Source organism: Myotis lucifugus, unplaced genomic scaffold (assembly GCF_000147115.1).
Source record: "Myotis lucifugus unplaced genomic scaffold, Myoluc2.0 scaffold_23, whole genome shotgun sequence".
Lineage (NCBI taxonomy): Eukaryota > Metazoa > Chordata > Mammalia > Chiroptera > Vespertilionidae > Myotis > Myotis lucifugus.
The window spans coordinates 3,619,504-3,639,453 of record NW_005871071.1 but is presented as its reverse complement, the minus strand read 5'-3'; the positions used below and the strand labels follow the sequence as shown (position 1 = coordinate 3,639,453).

The 19,950-nt window shown below is 39.1% G+C and overlaps 1 protein-coding gene across 1 annotated transcript in view; it reads left to right on the top strand.

The window, feature by feature from the left end:
- Positions 1 to 19,950, top strand: part of UNC13C (unc-13 homolog C) — a 503,951-nt gene that overhangs the window by 344,384 nt on the left and 139,617 nt on the right. The window lies entirely within an intron of this gene.

The window sequence follows — 19,950 nt, the reverse complement described above, 5'->3', positions numbered from 1 at the left end:
CTGTGTCCATTAGTTATGCTTATATGCATACATACAAGTCCTTTGGTTGATCTCTTACTCCTCCCCTGCCTTTCCTCTAAATTTTAATGGTCTGTTTGATGCTTCTCTGTCTCTGTGTCTATTTTTGTTCATCAGTTTATGTTGTCTATTATATTCCATATATGAGTGAGATCATGTGATATTTATCTTTCTCTGACTGGCTTATTAAGCTTAGCATAATGCTTTCCAGGTCCATCCATATTGTTGTGAATGGTAAGAGTTCTTTATTTTTTCAGCAACATAGTATTCCATTGTGTAGATGTACCACATTTTTAAAATTCATTCGTCTACTAATGGGCACTTAGGCTGTTTCCAAATCTTAGCTATGGTGAATTGTGCTGCTATGAACATAGGGCTACATATGTCCTTTTTGATTGGTGTTTTTAGTTTCTTGAGATATATTCCTAGAAGTGGAATCACTGGGTCGAATGGGAGTTCCATTTTTAATTGTTTGAGGAAACTCCATACTGTTCTCCACAGTGGCTGCACCAGTCTGCATTCCCACCAGCAGTGCACAAGGGTTTCTTTTTCTCCACATCCTTGCCAGCACTTGTTGTTTGTTGATTTGTTGATGATAGCCATTCTGACAGGTGTGAGATGGTACCACATTGTTGTTTTGATTTGCATCTCTCGGATGATTAGTGAATTTGAGCATGTTATCCTATTTTTTATTTTATGAAAAACCTCCACACTGTTTTTAATAGTTGATACACCTTTTACAATCCCAGCAATAGTGCACGAGGGTTCCCTTTTCTCCACATCTTCTCCAACACTTGTTGTTTGTTGTTTTACCGATGATAGCCATTCTGACAGGTGTGAGGTAATATCTCATTGTGGTTTTAACTTGTGTTTTCCTAATGATTAGTGATGTTGAGCATCTTTTCATGTCTATTGGCCATTTGAATGTCCTCTTTGAAGAAATGTCAGTTCAGGTCCTCTGGCCTTTTTATTTAATCAGAATTGTTTGGTTTTCTTGGTGATAGAGTATGTAAGTTCCTTAGATATTTTGAGTGTTAACCACTTATTGAATATATCATCACCAAAAAAGAAACAAAACCCAAAGCCTTGTGAACAGTTTAGTTCTAAAAAGTATTCCCACAATATAGTAAGATAATTTTCTCAAAGTATTTAAAAGCAATAAGAAGTGCATACATTTTCATCAAATGGTCTAAGGTGCAGGATCCTAGTGATATCTCACTTGTAAGATAATGCTCAGATGCAGGGCTACTTGATGGTAGTTTACTGACGGAAGCAGGCCATGTTGAGAGTGTGGATATTCATCTGCATGGGCGTGGAAATGGTAGCCAAGGCGAGGCAGGTTAAAATCCAGTCGAAGCTTACACAGGGCAATAGCAAGGCTCTTCACCAGAAACTTCACTTTTTTTTCTTTTTTTTTTTTTTGCTAAAAGTATTACAAAGGGTATTACATAAGTGTCCTTTCCCCCCCCCCCGCCCTTGACAATCCCCTGCCCTCCCTTACCCCCCAGTGTCTTATGTCCATTAGTTATGCTTATATGCATGCATACAAGTCCTTCGGTTGATCTCTTACTCCCCTCCCTCCTGTCCCCCAACCCTCCCTGGCCTTCCCACTACAGTTTGACAATCAGTTTGAGGCAGCTCTGCCACTGTATCTATTATTGTTCAAAAGTTTGTAATGGTCTTTATTATCCATGAATGAGTGAGATCATGTGGTATTTTTCTTTCATTGACTGGCTTGCAGAAACTTCACTTTTAATAAATCTAAGTCATACAATGTAAAGCAAGGGAAGGCAGCTCTGAGTTTAAAAATCCTCTAAATATTATTTGAGCACTTCCATGTTTAAAGTGAGAGAACCACAAACCAGTCTATGGTTTCTGTCCTCTAGGAACTTACTAGTCTAGTAGGTAATTATCTTTGCACTTTTTCAACAAATATATATTGAGCCCCTAGAAGCTAAGTTCACATAACTGCACTCAGTGTGGAGGATACAACAATGAACAAGATAGCGATGGTCCCTGGCCACGAGAACTCAGCAGGCCCATGAGCCAGAAAGAGCAAGGAGTGAGGTTGGGGAAAATGATAGGGACCCGCATGCAGGGCCTGTACCCCATGGTGAGGTGTGTGACTCTCTGCCTAGAGAATCAGGGGACCATAAAGGGACTTCATCAGGGTCAGGTCTTTCCAGATAAAGCATTTTGACTGCAGGGTGGAAAATAGATTAATACTGTAAATAGGGTAAGACTGGTTTAGAGTTCGTGCCACCGTTTCCTAGCATTGCTAAAATGTAAGGTTGCTACTAGGGGACACAGAAGGAACATAAAGACGTTTTTCTTGTTTGGTACTTTTTTTAAAAAAAAAAGTACACAGTAAATTATTTTATTGACTTTTCTGGTAAAGTCTGGGTCTACCATCCCACAAATATAGAGATTTATCTAATTCTTAAGATTACAGCAGAACTGCTCAGAGGGACAAAGTTTATGTTCTGCAATGCAGTGTTCCTTTCTGTTGTTTTTATCAGTCCTGCTTTTTCTCTGCCTCCAACCAACCACATCCTTTTATACCACTCTGCTCTGATTGTCTCTTTGGAATCCAACAAGTCTCTTAAGTCAAATGGGAACCACCAGTCCACTAGCCCACAATATAGTAAGATAATTTTCTTAGTAAGGTGAATTTCTTCAGAGAGAAATTTTGTTCCTATAGTCCTATCTGCTAATCTCCTCTGCCCTCCTTGAATGTCTATCAGGCATCTTATACTTTACATGATCAATATAGAAGTCTGAATCTCCATGTCAGAACCTGCTTCTTCCCTCTGGCTGGCCCCCTTCCCTATTGCAATTATTGGCACCACCATTCATGCAGTTACTTAAGTCAAACATGTAGGGTTACCATGGATTCCTTTCTTTTCCCCAGCACACTCAGTTTATTCCAGTTTTGGGCTTTATGCCAGGTCATCTACTGCCTGGACTTCTCTTTCCACCAATCTTCACAGCAGCTGTGCAGGGCTCAGCTTCATGCCACCTCCTAAGGATCGAACATCATTCCCAGGAGTAACCTTAGTTGAATCCTTAGCATAGTAACGAATTACTATCTTTTATTTGTTTGTTTGTGTGTTTATGCTTGTTCAATTGAATATTTCTTCAATTGCAGTATTCTTCACTGCAATGTATAATTTTATCTATGATTTTTACCAACATAGCTATATTGCCCAGAACAATGCCTAGAAAATAGAAGCTACTCAGTAACTATTTGTTGCATAAAAAGTTTATCAGGTAATTCCAACTCAACGGAGTAGTGAAAAGGGCAGTGGTGGAGACTTCCGCTTTTATCTTCTTTTGTTATGTGATTTTGGGAATCTCCTGAGAAATCAACAGCTTTGTGTTTCATCGTCCTCAACTGTACAATGAAAGGTACACATTGGATCAATGGGCTGGGCAATGGGCAGGGAGGCCACTGCCCACACTTATGAGAAAATTGATTGCTTGGAACTATTCCAAGGTGGAACTGCTTGCCAGGGCACATTGTATTTGAGCAGGCTTATATCTTTGCTTATGTGGTAGCATGTGTGCAAATATTGGGTATTTTATGTTCCCTTCACTTATAAAACTGTGTGTTAATTTGAGAAATGTTAAGTGTAATGTTTGTGTTAAGAAATTTAAAACTCAAAAGTTTATTATTTGTTTGAGACAACAATGAAATTAGAAATGTTATAAGTAAAGCATCTGTAACTTTGAACAGATGCTTATGGGTTATAGGTTAATAATTTTGTGCAATAACAGTATCCCAAAATGCAGAGATTGTATCTTTAAGAATCAGGTCCAAGATCAATGGTAATTAATCATTTTGTGATTATCTTAGCTCTTTTGGAGACAGTTTTATTATTAGTTTGACTTTTCAAATAGCAGATTTGATACTTAAATAATATACCATATAACTTACCTACTTAAAGTATACAGTCAATAGTTGTTACATTTGCTTATTTATGCACATTGTCAAGAAGGCATATAAGGGAGTACTTGGATTGCAGTTCATGGTTTATGCATCTTCTTACACAGATGAGAGGGCTTTTGAGTGCAAAGATTATATATGTCATCTTTGTGTTCATTGAATCTTAATAGAAATTCAATAGGCGCTTGTTTATTTGACTCAAATTGCAAATATGACAGCCCTATACAAAGCGCCTTGGAAACAAGGCCAGAACACTTGCCATGTTCAGACTTACAATTTGTAGTATTGCAAGTTGGAAGGCAGCCAGAGATCTGAGTCTGGAAAAACCAGTTTCAGAAATCTCTGTCATGTATGAGCTGCACAACCTTGGACAGTTAATGCATAATCTCTCCAAACTTTAGTTTTCTTTTCTATAAAAAGGTGATAAGAGTTTTCAGGTTGATGTGAGGATCATCTGACACAGTAAATGTACTTTGCAGACTCTAAAGCACTGTGCTGGTGGGAGGAGACCATTCTGTTATTATTAAGTAAGGCAAGGATGTCCTGACCGAGTTCCGAAGTAGTCTCCTTTAGGGGTCATTTAAGGTTTAAACTCCTAGGAGAATGTTTAAATATACTTGTGAATCTGTTCACTACCTCTCTCTCCTTCCCTTTCACATAAAGGCTAGTATTTATTGAGTATTTATTATGACAAATTTGAGGATTATAATTTAGTAAACAAGAACTTGGAGGCAATTTATAATACCATCAAAATGTCTAGATGCCTCTATGTGACTGAAATGTTGACTTGCCAATTCCAATTGACTGCAGGTATTTCATTTATCATCTTGGTATCTACAGAACTTCATTGCCTGGGCGTTCTTATATCAGGACATTCCTGACCAGGGCATTATTGTATAACATATAATTGTCTTCAAAGTCTCTATTAAAAGCAAATCTTGCAAGGCCTCAAGATAGCCACTAGACAATGGATTAGGTCCACAGGATTCAGGTGGTTTCCAATTAATCCTATATAATAAAAGGCTCATACGCAAATGGACTGAACGACGGAATGACTGGTCACTATGATGCGCACTGATCACCAGAGGGCAGACACTCAACACAGGAGCTGCCCCCGCCCTGGTGGTCAGTGCGCTCCCACATGGGGAGTGCTGCTCAGCCAGTAGCCGGGCTCATGGCTGGCGAGTGCAGCGGCGGTGGCAGGAGCTTGGGGGTTGTCTGACTGCTGGCTATCCCCCAAGGGATCCCGGACTGCAAGAGGGTACAGGCTGGGCTAAGGGACTCTCCTCCCCAGTGCACGAATGTCACACACCAGGCCTCTAGTAATTCCATAAAAAAGCGCTTGGGATGCCTTAAAACACTGGGTGTTTTTTTAGTTGGGGTTTGTGGCTGATCTTCAAACTGCATTCTGAAATTGCATCCACCTTTAGGGGTAGGGGTGATGGAAAAGGGGTGTTGAAGGCATCTGCCAAATTCTCAGATGAAATTTGAATATATGAACAAAAGTCACTGAAAATAAATTAATTGAAAATGATTGTTTTACTTAATTAACTTAGGCAGAGATAGAATTAATTATAATATGTAAAACACAATCATCTTTAAACCGGCATTACTGAAGTCTCCCAGATCAGTGCTCCTCAAACTTTAGTGGCACTTTAGTGTTCGAAGGCAGATTCTGAATGAGTAGATCTGTGTGTGTGTGTGTGTGTGTGTGTGTGTGTGTGTGTGTGTGTGTAGGGGGTGATGCTCTTCATTTCTAACAAAATGTGAGATGATGCCTAGGCATCTGGTTAGTGTGCCACACACCGAGTAGCAGTGAGGCTTTAACACTGTTATTAAAGTCATGTATAATTCTGGGCATTCTAACTTTTTATCACCAATCTGTTGTCCACTGCTTAGTTATGTTGGATCTTACTAGTATGTGAAGATTCTAAGACTGCCTTTGTAAGTTTTCCTGGTCTCATCATTCCAATAAGCACAACTCTGCCCTCACAATTTTTATGAGCTATCTCCTTTTGTCTTATAAATTTGAATATTTACATATTAAATACTTTCAGAAAGTTCTTTACTCTCCTCACATTTATTTTTTGGCTCTTCTATGAAAGAAATATGCTCTCTTTTTATTACCCTAATACAGGTCTCAGGTCACCCTGTGCATCTAGAACATTGCCCTTGACCTTGTAGCCACAAAGACAGTGAGCATGGTCACATCTCTCCTGATCTTCCTGACTACCTTGGCTATGCCCAAATAATCGACTTGTTGCCTCATGAATTTACCTCACCTCACTTAGAGTATTCTCATACTTAGCATTTTTCTGGTCTCCCTCATACTTGGTCTAGCTCACACCTCATCTTTCTGGTCTACCTACCAACAATTTTCTGCTGATTTTCAAGTCTACCCTCATAAGTCACTGGTTGTCAATTTATGTAGATCCTCATTATTTGATAGAAAAGATTGGATTCTGACTAATATCTACAATGAATTAAACCCTCCCTGGAAACAACCAATTGCTTTCTTCTCCTATTTACTACTTTTAGTTTTTCTTAACTTGACCAGAATGACAGACATTAATTAAAGTTCATCTCTGTTCACTTCAAAGACTATGGATGGGGGGAGCAGAGATTGATTGCGCTTTGTAAAGGACTTATATGGCCTCCTTTTCTTGCAGCAATGGTTCTCAACCTGTTTGGTGTTTCTCCCCCACTCCAACATACCTCAGAGGTACAGAAACTTCCATGAGTAACAAGAATGTTGGTGTTTCTTAACCAATAAGAGAGGAAAGGTGGCTTTTCCCCCCATCCTATTGAGAATAATCAGTATTACTCTTGTCTAGAGAATTACTCAAAGAAATAACACAATACTTATGTATGAAGTATTAGCTTTTAATGGACATAATGTATTATACCTGAGAAAATTCTACCCTATCCTATATAATAAAAGGCTAATATGCAAATAGACCAAATGGCAGAACAACCGGAACAACTGATCGCTATGACGTGCACTGACCACCAGGGAGTGTGCGCGGAACATGGAGGGTATCAGCTGTGGTGGGATAATGGAGCAGGTGAGGGGGGATGCAAGACCAAGGCAGGGCGCTGGTTGTTGTCATCAGAGCAAGCCTCTTGTGGTTACTGAAAATTCTTTGCTCCCACGCACCACAGTCCCCCCCGCCCCCCCCCCCCCCGGGCCCTATTGGCTCAGCACCAACAGCAGGTATTAGCAGCAGTTGCCGGCCCCAATCACCCCTCCAGACTTCTCCACCTCCCCCTGCTCCTGAGGGGAATTGGGGCCAGCAGCCACCTCTCACACCAGCTACTGGAGATGACCCTGCTCACAACCATTGCCAGTGCTGGCCCCACTTGCACCCACTGCCAGTGCCGGCGCCGGTCCTGAGTGCTTGGTCCATCAGCAGGTGCAAGTGGCAGCTGCTGGCACTGATTGTCCCTGAGGGCTTCTCTACCTCCTCCTGCTCCTGAGGGGTGATTGGGGCAGCAGCCGCTGCTTGGTCCCATGTCTGTCAGCAGCCCAGCTCCTGCTGCCGCCACTCGCACCCGCTGCTGGCACCAGCCCCAATTGCTCCGTGCCATCAGTGGGTGTGAGTGGGGCCTGCACCGTCAGTGCGTGGGAGCAGCAGCAGCAGGAGGGGCCAGGTGGGGGCACAGAGGATGGGCCGAGACCTGCCCCTGTGCCCACCTCAGCCTTGCGGCCCACAGGTCCCTTTCAAGGTGCATGAATTCGTGCACTGGGGCTCTAGTATACCATATGATTAATAATCAAGTCATTTTCCTGTTCTTAAAGTTATTTGCTAAGATTTAGCTACTTTGAATACCAGAATACCACAGAGATAGTTACATGCTACTTCAGCAAACATTCACATTCTTGATATAATAAAAGAGCATCACAATTAATCCAATGGCCTAAGCTAAAAATTGGGAAGACATGGTTGACTTTTTTTTCTCTTCAGCATTCATTTAGCAAATCTATACTATAAGCTCTATATAAGCTTTTCTCAACAATTTTCTTCCAATGCTTCTTACAACTGACCTTCATCAGACATATCACCTTTCCTAATTCCACCTTGAATGATAAGTTCTTCCTTTGTGGATGCCTCCCTGACCATTTCTTAGCATAGCCTGGACTTACTTGTAACCTACTCTCCTTTCTGTACCTGATCTTAGACCTAGTGCCAATATTTTCCCCATACACATACTATATGCTTTAGTTTATCCAAGGATTTAAAGTTTCCCTGAAGTCCTTACATAAGTTTCTGCCTCAGGAAATTGTGCATTTTCCCCTCACCTCACCTAAGCTTTTCCTTACTTGCCATTCCTAGCAAAGACATGTATTCTTCAAAGTCCAATTCAAATGTTACTTATTGTGTTAATTTTTTGTGAGATTCTCAGACAGAAATAAGTACTTTCCTATTTTCCCATAATTCATCCTATTATAACATTTATCCTTGTATTATACTTCACAAATAAAATACATCACTCACAATATCCTAAGCTCTTATTCATCTTTTATGAATGTCCCTACTCTTTCCCCTTTCTCTGACACTTAATAGAAAATGTTGTAAGCCAGTAATCGCCTGCATGAATATAAGCCCATGTCTACAAAAAGGCAAAAGCATAGATATCTGTTCCATTCCCAAATTCTAATTTCCAGTTGCAATTCAACAGAATCACACAAACCTGAAGCAATCATTCATACAGAGAAAAAATTTCTAAGTATGTAGTCCCAACTCCCAACAATTATTTTCACCACATGTGGTTGTAGCAGTTTTAACAGCTTAATAATCATAGATGTGGGGGGAGGGAGACTCCAAATACCTTTTATTTACCCACAGAGACTCTATGTGTATGTGTTACTCAGGTGTTATAACAAAATATGACAAGTTTACATGAAGTGTAAGCTATGCTTCCTTGGGAAATTGTGAGATAGCTCTTCCAGTCACACTCTGTTCATTAGTCCCTACCTTCTTTTTTATAACATCCCATTAATTTTTATTAACATATCTTTATACAGAATTCCAAGTCTAGATTAATGGATTAAAAAAAAAACTAATACCAGTGGTTAGTAATTCTCAGTGCTCAGTACTGCAAAAAGGAGCAGTTCTATGCATTTAAATTTTCAGTGGCAGGTCACATGAGTCAACCCATGAACTGAAATATGATTTCTGGATTAATATATTAATTTAGATGAGACTGTTTATGTGAGAAATCACTTGTTATAGTTGCTCTCCCCACCCCTAAATAAAGGCAAGAAGAAAATTTACTTCCTGGTACTTCAGTTTTCCTGATTCACCAGGCCAATGGTTCTCAGAATGTGGTTCCCACCAGCAGCAGCAGCATCACCTGGGAAGATGTGAGAATGAAAATTCTTGGGTCCCACCCCAAAACTGCCAATTCAGATTGGGGCCCAGCAATCTTTTTTTAACATGATTCTGATGAATGCTAAAGTTTGAGTACTACTAATCTAGAGAATATATAATTAGCATAGTGCCTTCTTCCATTGTTGTTTGGAACATGCAGTGATTTTTGAAGACATTTAACTATCAGAAATGTCTCTTCTAGTGAAAGTAAAAAATGGAGGTGCTGTTATGGATACATTAACCATGTGAAAACAAACCAGGAAAGGAATCAAATCATGAAAGAAAACAGTTAAAGAAGCAAATTAATTGTGGCTATCAGTTTTTTAAAAAAGATAAGTAAAGAGAGAAGAATTAAAATAGTAATAAAGAGAAAGAAGATAAATAAAAAATCTCAAGGAAATAAAGAGAGAAGGGGAATAGACTAGGCCAAGTTTATTAACTCCATGTAAGAAAAATGACAGGAAAGGTGTTGATGACTCAGCCAAGCAGGCATACAAGTCTTTTGTTATGAAAAGTCCATGGAGCACTCAGTAACATAGAGGAAAAGGAACTCCATTGTAAAAGTATGAAAATATTGTTTATTTTGCCTAATCTTCTATTTAAAAGAAAAATAGAAACACATATTGCATTTATGTCAAGTCATTTTTCATTTTTTTTGCCTTGGAGTCAAATTCCAACAAGAGCATATAAATTTCTGCTAATGTTCACATCTTTTATTGTCTTTATTATTTTTTAATAGAACAAAACTCAATGCATTTTAAAACAGTTAATGCTTTTTTGTATCATAATACTACAAAAATCAAATATTATACAATGTGGATAACTAGCTTTACCATTTATTTATATTCTACTGATCTTATCAGTATGATGTTAACGGGATTTTGGTGAAACTTTGCATAGTTTTGCATAGCAATGTTTTCCATATTTAACTGTTCAGCATGCTTTGTGTTATATTATTTTCCATAGGAACAACTGTAAACCTACTTTTGCCCACTCCTGTGTTTTATAGAGTAAATGTTTTTATTGTTTTTAAGTGGGATGGTCATACTAGTGACATTCCCAGTTATATGACATGAGTTTTTTGGCAAAAAGGGACCACATTGACCATGTTCATTCCTTAACACAAGCCTGGCACATGTAGTTGCTTAATAAATAATCATTGAATGAAAATCCAAGGTGCACAAAAGCAATCCTCTATAATAAAAACCTAATATGCTAAGTGTCTGGTCGACCTGTTGGCTGTTCAACCAATCAAAGCATAATATGCTAATGATATGCTAGGGGCACTCAACCACTCCCTTATGATGTGCACTGACCACTAGGAGGCAGACAGTCGACCAGTCAAACAGTCGCTATGACGTTCACTGACCACCAGGGTGCAGACATTCTGACCGGTAGGTTAGCTCTCTGCTGGGGCCTGGCAGATCCAGACTGAGTGAGACAGGCTGGACACGCCCTGGAGCCCTCCTGTGGTCACTCCCATCTGGCCAACCTCTCACATCCCTCTCCAGCCCTTATTATGCACCGGTGGGGTCCGTTGGCCTGGCCTGCACCCTCTCGTAACCTAGCACCCCTCGGGGGATGTCGGAGAGCGGTTTTGGCCTGATTCCACAGGCCGGGCTGAGGGACCCCACTGGTACATGAATTCATGCACTGGGCCTCTAGTGTGTATATCAATGCACATGTGTAGGTTAGTTATATAATCCAGAATGATTTTTATCTTGATAAGAGCCAGGGATGGCACAATGTTAATACTTTCTCTAGGTTTTCCACTACAGTCTCTATTATAGTACATTATTCATCAATTTAATTGTCTGTATTGATATGTGGACAACAACATAGTAAAGCTTCAGTTCGTCAGGATACCTTTCCTCAGAATAACCTTTGTGATTCAATCCTTAGCCAAAGCTTTTGAATATGTAACAATCTATTTTACAATAGCAAGCATAGCACACAAAACATATGGTTAAACCCTACTTTTAAAAGATAGAGCCAAATTTTAGCCATCAAATAAATTTCACAAACTGGTTAATAAAAGTCAGCTGTCAAGCTGTATAATCTGACGTATAAAGACATTCCATTAAATCCCCACAGCATTTAATGGGGAAATAGAGATCAGTGAGAATAAATCTCAAAAACCAGGGCAAGACCAAAGTCTACAGAAGTGCTACAGCCACACTTTCCTATGTTAATTCTGCTTTTTTCTTCCTACTTTCTAGCTTCCCTCCCCGCTTCTTTTTAAAAAAATATATTTTATTGATTTTAGAGAGGAAGGGAGAGGAAGAGAAAGATAGAAAGATCAATAATGAGAGAGAATCATTGATTGGCTGCCTCCTGCACTCCCCCAACTGGGAATAGGGCCTGCAATCCATGCATGTGCCCTGACTGGTATGAAACCATGACCTCCTGGTTCATAGGTTGACACTCAACCAATTGAGCAACACCAACCAGGCCTTCCCTGCTGCAACCTTTTGCAGCAAGGATTCAGAATCTGGAGAAGAGGCCACGCACAAATGGATATACTTGACAAGAAATATAAATTTAGAGGGCATGGGGAAAAGCCAGGTGGAGGCCTCACCCTCTAGTGGAGTGGCTGCCTGCATCTCTGGACCCATGGCTTTTTATTTACTAGAATACACATTTGCCTTTCAGCAAAGCAAACAGACATATCAAAGGTAAGGTTTGGTAAACAGTAAAAGATTATCAGGTTAGGAGATTGCCTTCAGCCACCATTGTCTCCACAGAACAATGGGTGCATAGCTTTTCGCCCTTGCTGAAGCCCCAAGGTCCATCAGCCTTCTGACACCTCTCACATTTATTATGCTAACTACTTGTTGGTCTTTGCCTCCACACTTCCCCCTTCTTTATCCTCTTGAATCCCTGGTACACTCAGGGCTTCCCAGCAGATTGAACACACTAAGATGTTTGGGACATCTTGGTTATCCTCTTCCAAAATATATGAAATCAAAATAAGGAAGAAAAGGCATTAAAATGAAGAATTGAAGGGGTTGGGATGGCAAACAAATCCTGCTTACAGTGGTGAGCTGGAAATGGCCATGTGGGCTCAAACATAAAGGGAACTAAAATGAATGTTATGAGCCATTGCTTTTCACCTTGTAAACATGCCGTTTCTCAGATGTTAAGGGATTCCTGCCTCCTTTCATCTTTACTCTGAAGGAAAGCATCAATATTAATTCAAATGACCTAAATGGGAGGCTTAGAGCCCTTTCATACTTAATAATAAATGCATTTCTCAGTTTCCTCCTCTCTGGCAGCTCCCTCCCCTAATCCTCCTAATTAAGTTGAAACTACTTGTTTTGTATTTCTGGAGTAGACAGAGGGTAAGTTGTGTGTGTAATCAATCTAGAACATGCTGACTAAATATCTAGCTTCTAAATAACAGAAAAGAAAAATAGGCATTCAGGAGTGTTTGCAATGCTATTATTCATCTTAACCTTACCATCTACTAACTCACCTTGTAATCTATTTCAGTAAAAGATAATTAAAATATGTTGACCAGAGTAATATATTGTGTTCCTTTTATAGAAATGAGTTATCAGAGTAGGATATCATTAACTGGTCAGTAATTTTCTGTGGGTTCCCAAATTCCCAATTCAAAAGTTATTGCATGGCAAAAACAGGCCTAAACTATCTTAGGCTACGGATATGGTCTTGCTAGCAGTATAAGTAAATCCATTTGCCAAACACACCTCATGTGTGTCCTGAAATTAAGTTCAATTGTTTGTAATGCTGTCTTCCCACAGTGATGACCTTTAGCAAAATATCAGGTAAATGGAAATGATTTTCTTAAAAGCCCAGTGACCACGTTAATTAGAACCAAGAGATGGAGCATTACCTAGTCAATTATTTTAAATTGTTACCATGGCCAGTATATAAGTAGCACATTAAGTCTTCATGGTCATTTTCTCCTTCCCAAAATTCAGGCTGTAACACAAAATTCTAGTTCTACCTCACAGAAGTCTGTTGTTTGTCTTTGAAATAAAGAACAACAATGGACCCTGACAATTCAAGGGTTTAGATAAGCAACCAGGCTACCTGTGTCCCTAAAGAAACACTGTGCTTTCCTCCATTTTTCTAAGATGGTATCAGATTTTAAATTCTTTGTTGGCTCAATTCAGGGTCCCTGAATTGAGCATAATTGGCCTCTAACTATTGAGCTTGGTTCAGCTCAAGAGTCTTATGACATTTTTTCTCTCTGACTGAAGCCTCAGGAAAATACAAGGCAGGATACTGGGTTTTCTTTTTTCTCCCTCGCAGGGCATGGCCACTTTACCAGCTAATTATTTCATTATATCTTAGGTAGTCTTAAAGGGTCACAAAAGAATAAAATGAGCAGATCATTTGTAGTAGCACCAAAATACCAAAAGTAAAATTGTCAGCTCAGGTCTCTAAAAAATATACGGTTTAGGGTTATAGCACATTAGTTATCTTTCACTGAGTAACAAATTATCCCAACATTTCATGAATTAAAACATAAATATATAATATTTCTGTGGACAGCAAGTTCTAGGTTGGGGTTCTTGTGAGGCTGCAGTTGCTGAACCCTAAGGGATCAGCAAGAACCAACTCTTGAAATGTTATGAAGATAAATTCATTGGGAAAGAAAGTCTGGTTCCCTGAGAGGACACTAGCCCCACGCTCTCAGGAAGAGCATTTATTTCTTATTCTCTCTTCATTGTGGTGCAGTGGTGTTCAGCTCTGGCTGTACATTAGAATCACCAGGGTTAGAGCCTAGACTTTAAAAAGCAAGCAAACAAACAAACAAACAAAAAAACACTCCCAGGTTTTTAATCTTATTTAGCCACCACCTAATGAGCACTTATTAAGTACTGCTCTAAATTATATGCAAACATTAACTTATTTGAAACTCAAAACAAGTGTACGAGGCAGGTACCACTATTATCCCCATTTTATAGATGAACTAGAGGCAAAGAGAGGTTAAGTGTTTTGCTCAAAGTCACACAATTATTGAATGGTAGAGGCAAATGCCCAAGGAGTTCTAATATATATTCATAATTGAGAACCACTACTCTTAACATTAATTAAATTTTGAAGGCCTTCTTTGAGATTCTGATGAAATATGCAAGCTCTATTACCAGAAAAAATGCACAAAGCATATACATAAAACATTTGCATATATCCATCTAGGGATGCACATATAAACACCCTGCAGCCCAGTTGTAGATTTTTCCCCCAAGGATCTAAGAATCCCAGACTACAAATCTTGGCTTGGTAGAGAACTGGTTTTTCCTGGACCAGTGTCATCTGGGAAGATGTTAGAAATGCAAACTCTCGGGCCCCACCTCAGACGAAATCAGAAACTCTGAGAATAAGGGTCAGCAATCCCTCCCTGCATTAACAAGACCTCCAAATGAATCTCATATGTGCTGAAGTTTGAGAACCACTACTCTAGAAGGTCTGGTGTGTAGACCCAAGTGAATGAGTGAATCCTAGTTTTATATAGGTTATGTACAGACACTTCATTGTTCTTGGCTCATCATCATATGAATAGAAATTTTCTTCCGTTAAAACTTGATTTCTTTGAAAAAAAGATGATCACCAAAAGGAAGTAATTTATTGGTATTCATTTAAGTATCTATAATAATAAAAGCATAATATGCTAATTAGACCAGACAGCCGAACACCCTTCTGGACATCTTTCCGATGATCTTCCGGACTAAGCCGGGGCTGCGAGAGCCGAGGTAGCTGCCACAGCAGTGGGGGCTGAGGCAGAGGCAGCCACTGCGGCAGTGGGGGCCAAGCCCCTTGCATGAATTTTGTGCATCGGGCCTCTAGTTCATTAATACTAGCACGTATATGTCATCCATTCAATAGATACTCCCTGAATGCTTGCTCTGTGCCAGGCATGCAAGACTCAATGCAACACACAAAATTATCAAAACAGGCATGACCTCTGCTTTAGGCTTATTTTTACTGTATAATAAGCAAATACTTACACAAGTAAATGTGTAATTATAAAATTTAGTAAGTGCTATGGGTGAAAAGTATATATTAGAAAAACATGTTGAAAATTAACCTCTAGAATTAAAACATCCTTACCCAAACCCTATCTCTATCTTGACCTTTCCTATTTCAGAAAAAGATGTTACCATTTGTTTAGTGCTTAGAAATTATCTTTGATCCTTTATTTCTCTTACTGTATCACCATCCCCAGTGATACAACACATGCAAATTCATAAATAAATGCTACCTGCTCCATCTCCAAAACATGTCTGGCTTTGTGCCTTTCTCTCCAGCTCCATTACCTCCAACTAGTTCTAGCCACAGACCTCATTTGCTGTGACAGCAGTAATAGCCCCAAATAATTTGCCTATTTCTGCTTTGCTTTCCTATAATTCACTGTTCTCATAGCATCCAGACTGATCTGTACAAATATAAATTAGATCAAGACTTTCTTTGACTTATAAAAGTTTTAAAAAACATTTTCCTTTCCATAGACCAAATCCTTTTTTATATCCCCCCCCCACCATGGCTTATATTGCAATGTATAGTCTAGGTTCTACCCTTCCCTCCAACTTCATCACTTTCTCTTTCCTTCTCCCTAGGCACACTGCCCTCATTCTTGTTTCTCAAATGGACCAAATTTATTTCCACACCAGGGCACACACACTGGCTCTTCCTTCCACTTATAAAGTTCTATCCTACACGCTATATAGCAGTTTCTTCCCCATCCTACAGATCTCAGTTATATGTCACCTCTTTTCATAACCCCCCTGACCATCCCTTCCCTCACTACACCCCCTTCTCCCCAAACTCTTGCTGTATCTTAATCATTTTATTTAGCCTAGTTAGTTGTTCACTTGTTTACAAATGTTTTTTCTTTCTTTTATAATATTGTTTGTAAAAGTGTTTGGGTCACAATCCAAAGTAAAAAGTATATTATTACAATAATGCAGTATACACATACACACAGATATACACAAAACCAAAACAAAACTTCTATAAAATGTGGATTTTTTATAAGAATAGAGATGATAAATTCTGAAACTTTATTTCTTATCTTATTTTTTCAATTTTATAGTTATATATTTAAATTCTGGTTATAATCCACTGAATTGATTTCATGATCTACTGATGTGTTGAGACCAGCAGTTTAAAAACAATATTCAAATTTTAAAATAAACTGAATGGCTTCAGGAGCCTTCTAATCCCATTTACAATTGAATCCTCACTCCTAAAACATGGTAGGTATCCAAACAATAATTTTTGAATAATTTAAAAATATACTATGCAGTAAGCCTTAAATACCACAAAAGAATATCTAGACATTTTGCATATTCACAAATTTGCCAATACCTACAGAGTATATACATACATTCTACAATAATATTTGGGCATGTGACCCAATTTGGGGCCTGTTTGTGTTACCTAACTCTTTATTTTTAAGTATTTATAATGATAACTAGAGGCCCGATGCATGAAAATTCGTACACTTGGGGGGTCCCTCAGCCCGGCCTGTGACCTCTTACAGTCTGGGATCCCTCAGGGGATGTCCACCTGCTGGCTTAGGCTTGCTCCTTGGGAGATTGGACCTAAGCTGGCCATCAGACATCCCTCTGGCAGCCCGGGATCCCTCGGGGGATGTCCACCTGCCAGCTTAGGCCCGCTCCTCAGGGGATCAGGCTTAAGGTGGTAGTCAGACATCCCTCTTGCAGTCCAGGAGCCCTCTGAGGATGTCCACCAGCAGGGAGCAGGCCTAAGCTGTTAGTCGGACATCCTTAGTGCTGCTGCAGAGGTGGGAGAGGCTCCCACCACTGCCGCTGTGCTGGCCAACCATGAGCTAGCTTCTGGCTGAATGGCGCTCTCCCTGTGGAAGCACACTGACCACCAGGGGGCAGCTCCTGCATTGAGCATCTGCCCCCTATTGGTCAGTGCATGTCATAGCGACCAGTCATTCCTGGTCAATTTGCAGATTACCCTTTTATTATATAGGATGTTATATTTAAGCTTTAAATTTGTTCTCTTAAGACTAAGACATTCCTGGACAACTATCACATCTCTTATGCAAGGTTTTTAAAGAGAGAATTTTAAATGGAAATCTGTAGTAGATCATAATTGCCAAGAGAAAAATGTAATAAGATTTCAATTACGAATAAAGTTGGCTGCCCTGACTGGTTTGGCTCAGTGGATAGAGCGTCGGCCTGCGGACTCAAGGGTCCCGGGTTCGATTCCGGTTAAGGGCATGTACCTTGGTTGCGGGCACATCCCTAGTTGGGGGTATGCAAGAGGCAGCTGATCGATGTTTCTCTCTCATCGATGTTTCTAACTCTCTATCCCTCTCCCTTCCTCTCTGTAAAAAATCAATAAAATATATTTTAAAAAAAAGAAAAAAGAAAAAGAATAAAGTTGGCATTTTCTGAAAACAAAGGACTGGGTATGCATATACCAATATCATAACAGTAAATTATCACTTATAGGAAAAGTATAAAGCTCTTCATTTTTTCCTCTTTTGTTTTACTGCTATTAATTTTTCAGCCATGCCTCACCTAGGAAAAGATAGAGGAAGAAATTAAGAGATAAATAAGAAGTGATAAAACCTTGCTTAGATGTTTCTTCCTTATTAGCAGTTTCTTTTTAAAAAGTTAGAGAAATAACAAAATGAAAGTAATTGGAACAGACTTTGGAATCTCAGAGGGAAGGCTGTGTTGGGTGGGTGGGAAGAGGTCAACCAAAGAACTTATATGCATATATGCATAACCCATGGACACAGTGAAGGTGTGGGGCAGGGGATGGGGGTGGGCTAGAAGGAGTCAATGGGGGAAAAAGAGGGACATATGTAATACTTTCACCAATAAGATTTAATTTTAAAAAAAGGAAGTAAGTGCTAAAATCTGTTTAGAGAAACTCAATTTAAACAGGAAATTAAAATATTAATATATTATGGCCTTAGATGTTAATTGCTACACTGCCCTGGTAGGTTTTAAAGAAGACAAAATGAATTAATGAAGTACATGAACATTATCTAAACTACTTGACTTTAATTGTGGAACTTATAAATTCAATTTCATTATACTGAATCAAATCAGTCACAAGTGCAGCAATGCATGCAGATATATAGATGGAACCAAAGATACAAATATCTATCACCTTTTTTTGGTAATATTTTGGTTAAGAATGTTTGTGTTTGGAGATTGCTGATAATCAGTGAAAATGTTTTGGCAACGAAGGAATTCTGGGAAGGAGATGCAATTGGTATGAAATCAGATTTCAAAAAACTATTTTCTAATGAGAAGTCCAGGAAAACATACTTTTGCCATGGTTTTTCTTTTGTTGTTTTGTTTTGTTTTGTTTTGTTTGAAACCTTCTAAGGAAAGCATTGAAAGAATGGCCTCCTGTTGGTTCCTTTGGGAGGAATGCCAATCATATAACCTATGAATGACATATAGAAATGTGACCTGAGGAGAACGTGAAAGGCACTACGTAAAGTCCCTTTATGCTTTAGACCAGGGCTCTGTGAGCATGATAGACAACATGCACATATGCTTTACCCTATTAAGAAACTACCTGTGAGTGGTTTGTGGTGAAACCTCAGACTCATATCAACCCCATAACAGTGGCATATTTGTTATTGTTCAAATTATGATAATTTTTTCAACATTTTGGTTAGGAGTTGATAACCAAACCCAACAGGAATCAGTTACCAAATTTTTAGATCACTTGTGATAAAATGTAGAGAAATATTAAAATTATATTATTAATAGTCTTTGCATGCTTCCTTCTTATTGAATTCTGCCTTTCATGGATGTTTAGACATTTTTTATAATGTGCTACTTGCTCATACTCATTAGCTTATCAAGCTTTCCAATATACTATGAAGTAAATCAGTACTAAATATTATTAATTGCTGGGGCTGACCTGCAGACCCTGAGCGACAGATGAATGATTACTCTGACACACATTTCTGTGAAAGAGAGGGCTAAGGGACTGCTTGGCTTGAGAAACCAAATAGCCCCATTCACCTGTCTCCTTAGGCTTTTATTGTAACAACAGCTTGAACTAAAATTAAGTATCAGCAGGGTAAGCATCCTTGAGAAGATGTATGTGTCTGCAGTGTCCGTTAATCAAGGATGTCTAAAGACTAAACATAAAGATTCCAGTGAAGCACCCAGGGCTCAGACTTATTTGAAAAAGTCAAGGCAGGAGCAGCTGCCTTTAACCAGGTCCACCTGGAGGCTCTTGACCTTTTGGAGATTCCTCCTTACAAACTTTCCAACCAACTCCCGTACTTCCCCACAACTAATAGAGATTAGAATATACAAAGGTTAAATGACTTGTCAAACCATATTTCCTCTGTCAGTGCTTTTAAAAGAGTTATCTTGCTTAAGTTTGCACTAACTGAATAAATACTGTATGCATGGGAATTTAAATCACATTTTCTTTTCACTACATGGAAGAGCAAGTCCATGAGTTTAATAAACTACACTAAATACTATCTCTGGAAATTTAAGAAACAAAATGAAATGAGCCTGCTGGGTAATGAAGGTCTTTCATTCATTTATTCTACTGAGAGGTTCTGGAATTTGGCAACTATGTCCAATAGCTAATGTAACCAAGGGAACACTTGGAACGTGG